Below are 6,000 nucleotides of genomic sequence, written 5' to 3' on the forward strand. Positions count from 1 at the left end.
CATGTTGTATATCCATTATCCAATCAGAAAGTTTAAAACTTCTACAGTCTGATATTTCATTTGGATAGTGGCAATTAATAACTTATAAGATTAATGTCAATAGTTTGTTGAAGATTCATAGACCTCTCACTCATTGCTATTTTCTAGCATCCATGTTACAGAACTGGACCAGAATTGAAAAGGAAGGATGGAATCTATGTTGTTAGAATTCCCAATCTCTAAATTGGTATCAAGTTGATGTTGGATGGAGACCAAGAACAACAAAGAACATGGAATACAAACTCTCACTCCAGGTATTTGAGAGACATAGGTTCTCCCCTCCTTTCTCCAAAACAATCAATATCCCCCCTCCCTCCAAATCTCTCTTTGTGACTGCCCTATAACCAATTCTAGCTGTACAGTAACTAACTAAACTTTTACTGCTGTTATCTGTCATTATTAATTTTCTATTAATGACAGATTATGGCTCTTCTTCTCTTCACTCACTCTTATTCTTCCTAACATAGATAACCACATGACAGCATGGCATTGTGTCATAAAATTCTAACCTCTTCAATTTTGTTAAAACCCTTAAAAGTTAAAACACACATTAGAAACTAAGTCAGAAGACACAACCAATACTCACCAAGAACTAAATACAGATTATCCACAAAAAATAGTCACCAGATTCATTACTACCTTGGACATATATTAGAGCGAGGGAGAGAGAGAGAGAGAGAGTAAAGGGAGAGACCGGTGGTTTGGAGGTTGCAGATCTGGGCAGTGATGGTGTTTTTGGGGGGTGTTTGGGTCACCATTGGCGGTGTTGGGCTTGGTGAAGGTGGAACAGTGGCTTGGAGGTTGCAAATCTGAGTTGCTTTGGGTGGATCTGGGCGGCTAAGGTTGATGGTGGTGGTTTGGATGGTGCTTGGGGTCATCAGCGTTTGAGTGGCTATGTTGAATAATAATAATAATAATAATAATTTTGAACATATATTACTATAAATCTGCCTTATGAAACAATGAAAAGGATGCTAAGAAAACAAGCATATCCTGTGAATAAACAAGAGATAAACAATTTTACATTTCACTTCCACCATATTCATCACACCACTGCTGAAAGAACATATTTAGCAGTAACTTGTTATCCTCTTTGCTCTCAAATCAAATCCTTGAATAATTGTCAGAAAAAGACCTCCTAGGTAAACAAATTGAATGCTTCTCGAAACGAAACATATAGTGAGACTAATAACCACCTATTTGGAATGTATACTCTATGAGGAGACATAGGATGTAGAACTCTTGCATGTGGCAGTTGTTAAGGACAGTGATGTATTTAATAATGCAGAAGCATTTAATTAAGCAAGATGGTTGTGTAGTAGCCATGTATTAAACTATGCAAGACAATTATGTAGCAGGGACGAAAGAAATAAAATTCATCAAGATAAAAGAACAGCTGTAAAACTATTTCCATAAAATGGAGGAAAAACAAAGTATCGGCCTGTGGCCATGATCATACCTAAAGGACAATATTTGGACAGTGACTGGCTTCAATGTAAAAAGTTGAATCTGATGGTTTTCTTCTGACTTCTCCAAACAAGCATTTATGCCATTTAGATGAAGGTAGGAACTAATTGAAATCTTTCCTGAGGAAGCATATTTAACATTATTTGGTTTTGGAATTTCAATCACCCGAGGGTCCAATTTAACACACTCTGTTTTGCCATTACCATGCCCCAACAGACCTGTCAATGGTGCCATACCAAATGAAGATGAACCAACAACCACTTCAATATCACAGAAATTAAAAGTGAGGTCAAAATTATCCAGACTGATAATGTCATCAATGTCTAGACCATCAAGATCGGCCTCCCTTCTGTGTGAAAATCTAGCAGCAGGACCATCAACAAGTACCCCAAAATGAATGTGCTTCTCTGGAAGCTTTTGAAGCAAGGTCATAATCAACTCTTTGCAATAACAGTCATATTTATTAACCCAATCCATTTCTGCTTTGTCCACAAAATTTGACGCAATGGATGCTTCCCTCCTGTCCTCCCAGTAAAGAGCATGTTGGATCTGACTAAGAATTAGAGACAGCGATGATACTGAAGAATGAGTCAAAACTAAATTTAATTTCCCTAGCATTAAACCACATTCACAAAACCCAAAATCTGGATTCTTCTGGTCTGGGTTCGTGGAAGATATCTCAATCTTAGAGAGAATACATGGATTTTCAGAAAACTCAATCTCATTTTCATTCAATTTTCTGCAAATTCGTTTCCAATTCACAGAAAACTTTTTCATAAAGATTTCAATATGAGAATCACAACAATCTTCAGCCTGGCCTCCATCAATTTCCGAAAGGAGAAATATTTTTGCAGGTTCAACCCACATAATTGATTCCATATGATTAATACCTTCTTTTTCATTTCCTTTAGCTGAACTAAGTGGATCCATTGTACATGCTTCTTCTGACATAGTCAAAGGTGCAGATTCAACCTTCATTTGCCCACATGATAGAAAAATTCTCTGTTCAAAAATATCTTTCACAGATATTAATAACAAAGCATCAATACAAAAACATATCGAAAGGAAAGCTGAGCATGCAATCCCAGCAAGTGACTGTAACTTTTCATATACAGATGGATCAATTTCATTGATTTGGGAAACTGTTATTATGATTTTCCCAAAGTTCAGCACAAAACAACAACTTTGGCAAGGGTCTTCGATAAGGCTTTCCAAACAACATCCATCAATATCTGGATCTTGCACTATTTTTTCCCTAGAGAAGATATTCACTAGACAATGGATAATTGTAGAGATCAATTTCCACATAAATGACAGTAATAAAATAAAAGGGCGGAAAAATTTATTTGTCGTGACAAAATCCTCATGACAATTAATTGAATCTTTCAATGCTGCTCTATGACGAGCTATTCTCCTTGCCAGTGATATGCCTTCAACAGGCAACTTTTTCTCAATGTCAGAAATCAACTTCCAGTGCCGACTAGCAGAACTTAAAATCAGCTTGTTACGAGACAATTTAGAAATGGACTTTTTCCATGTGTGGCTAGTAGAATATCCAATTAACAGCAAGATATTCTCATAAGCATTGGCATAGTGTATCCATTGACCTATAACTCCAACTAATCTATGAAATGACAACCTAGGAGTCACAGTCACATGGCCAATTCTGCTAGCAGCTATTCTCCATAATTCTCTAGCACCTCTAGATTGATTGTAATTATTAGATACCAATTTGAGGAAAAGTAGACATACAGAAATGCCATCTGGAGAGAATGAAAAAACTAGTTCTGGAAAACAGAGAGTGCAACTTGCCAGCTTAAGATCTCTGAATTTAATGTCAATTTGCATATCAGAAGAAAGCAAAACATTTCCTGTGTGATCTTTTCCAACTAATCTGGCCCTGAATCCAACACCTTTTAATACAAGAGTGCTATCTTTCATTGGAATAAAAACTGAACTAAGAAAACCTCTGAGAAGACATTTTTTATCAACATATTTAGATCTTACGCTTAACTCCTTTATTTCCCCAAAACACATAAACTCGTCATTTAAGACCGGCAGTTGAATCTCCACATGAATGCAATGTGCCACTAGATGACAGTTTTTCAGAATAAGATTCCAAAAAGATGTTGTAAAATCTTTTTTCTCAGGTGCAGCAAATAAGATCCTTTCCAAAATGTCATGCAATGAACAGCCCTACAATTCATACAAAAGGTAACTGGTAACAGTAATCGTCATAATGACATTATTTAACAAATTGAGTTTGTATGGGAAAGCAAAAAAAATCAGCAGCTTAGGTATGCCTCTCTCTCTCTTAGGACTTGGAACAATATCAATCAAAATGGATCTTTTTTCCCATTTTCAACAAATCTACCGACAGAGCACCCAGTGGTTCTCCCTATTCTAGTAGTATTCCCTCATTATGAAGAGGTATAAATGGTTAAAAGTTAAAACATGACATTGAGACAGCCACTACCTTCCACATTCAATAAACCTAAGTAGTTTTCCATTATTTTACATATATTTTGTACAATACCTTCCCATAGAATAAAAGGTTCACTAGTATGCAAATCAGTAGGGACCTCTTTGATCAATCTTTTTTGAAAATAGTTTTTGTTTTCAAAATTTAAAACTCAAAAACTTGTTTGGCCATGATTCTGTTGATTGTTATGAAAGCTTTGTACTCCACAGTCTGTTGCCAGAGTAGAAACAGGACAACATATTTTTTTTTGTTTTCTTTAACTGGTGGTCATGAGTTCTTTCTACTCTACTTCAAACAACTACTATGCCTGCAGTCACCGGAGCATCTTGCATCTTTAAAAACAATCTCAAAACAAAAATCATGGAACAAGTGATTTTAAGTAATAATTCTACCAAAATTACTTAATAATAGAATCAACAGGTCAATGTACCATCCTACCGAATAAAGTAACTGAAAACAATTACATTAATCATCTTTAATCTCATTCAATTGTGAGAAAATCCGTATCAGACCAATAAAGAACCTCACCGAGTAGCAACACTCGTCATCTACCTTAGTGTGAATCGTAAACTCAGACTCGAAGAAGTGCACTCATTACCTCAGGATCAAGCGCCGAGAGATTCTTTCTGAGATAATCCTCACAATCATACTTCGAATTTCGCAACCTCGCTGCGCATTCCTCCGCTTCCGGCTTCCTTCAAAACCAAAAACAGTTACGTAATCAGTTAAGAAACGAAAAAAAAAAAAGGAACAATAGAATGCGATAGCGTTTGTATCTTCTCGCGAGTGTTTGATTTGAGTTTTGATTACTCGAAGGATTGCACAATGCGGACGCCGTGGAGTTCGACGGTGAAGGCCGGGGGGAACCAGGTGGAGAATCGGAGAGTGAGGCGCTCGACGGAGAGGTCCTTGAAGAAGAGGAAGGCGGGAGAGTGGAAGAGGCGGTTGAGAGCGGAGGCGTCGAAGCGAAGGTCGGAGAAGACGGCGAGGGAACGGAGGAACCCTAATTGGAGATCGAGGTGAGGCTCTTCAGCGAGCCATGGCTGGAACAGAGACAGTAGTCTCCGCCGTATAACTGTTTTCAAGGGCATGGAGAGAGTGAGAGTGATATCATGAAGGGATTGGGTTGTGGTGTGGTGTGAGGGAGAAGGTGAAATTTGAAGGAAGGGTTGACAGAATTTTGGAGTGGGTGGGGGATTCGGCGGAAAGGGAAACTGTTGGATATGTCTGGGGTGGAAGGCGTTAGCAGTGGCAAATTGGCAGTGCTCAATTGCTCAGTGTCATCATGAGTATCGTGTTGGACACGTCATCTAATTGTCTTCATCCTGCTTCATCGGGCAAATATTTGTTTCATTTTAACGGTGATTGGAACTTTCCCCAAGTAAAAACAAAATGATATAATACAATATTTGTTTAACATTATTTTTTTTTATCTCTTTCTATTATTATCATGTGTAATGAATGATATACAAAACACAAATAAACACCAAAAGATACTGTTACTTACTATGTAAACTGTTCTATTAATTTTTATGCAAATAATATTTTGTTTTTATATTAATTATTTAAAATTATTATTTAGTCACGTTAAACATCAATTTGACATAACATGAATATTATACAAATAATTTTTATGCAAATAATATTTTGTTTTTATACTTGTGCTGGATCCCACGACAACAAAAATATGTTTTCTCGGTGTGAAATATGTTGAGGAGTCAGTCCTCAGAGTTTAGGATGACCCTGCAGAGTGGTACCTACAATATGATTGTTGACTTGTTGTTTCTTGGGGATATGACACTAAGTTTGTGGGCTCATTTTCACAATGCTGACCTAGCAATCTCGACAAATGCGAGACATAGTCGGCTAGTGAGAGCCTATCATTTTACCATGGTAGAGGTGTACTACTGGCAATGATCCAAACTAGAATGTTGTAAGACCACTAAGTTCTACTAGTTCCAGTGGCAATTGTTGACCAGTGTGATGTATATATGTTGAGATAATGAAAAATG

The 6,000-nt window shown here is 37.0% G+C and overlaps 1 pseudogene across 1 annotated transcript in view; it reads right to left on the bottom strand.

Annotated features, from left to right (window-relative positions):
• Window positions 1–5,308, bottom strand: part of LOC114389449 — a 43,978-nt pseudogene extending 38,670 nt beyond the window's left edge. Inside the window, exons 1-3 of the transcript XR_003661773.1 lie at window positions 4,799–5,308; window positions 4,587–4,683; window positions 1,499–3,702 (exon numbers count right to left, since the gene is read on the bottom strand). The product of XR_003661773.1 is annotated as an uncharacterized LOC114389449 (transcript). The remainder of the gene's footprint in view (window positions 1–1,498; window positions 3,703–4,586; window positions 4,684–4,798) is intronic.
• Window positions 5,309–6,000: the final 692 nt, after the last annotated feature.

Source organism: Glycine soja, chromosome 16 (genome assembly GCF_004193775.1).
Source record: "Glycine soja cultivar W05 chromosome 16, ASM419377v2, whole genome shotgun sequence".
Classification (NCBI taxonomy): domain Eukaryota; kingdom Viridiplantae; phylum Streptophyta; class Magnoliopsida; order Fabales; family Fabaceae; genus Glycine; species Glycine soja.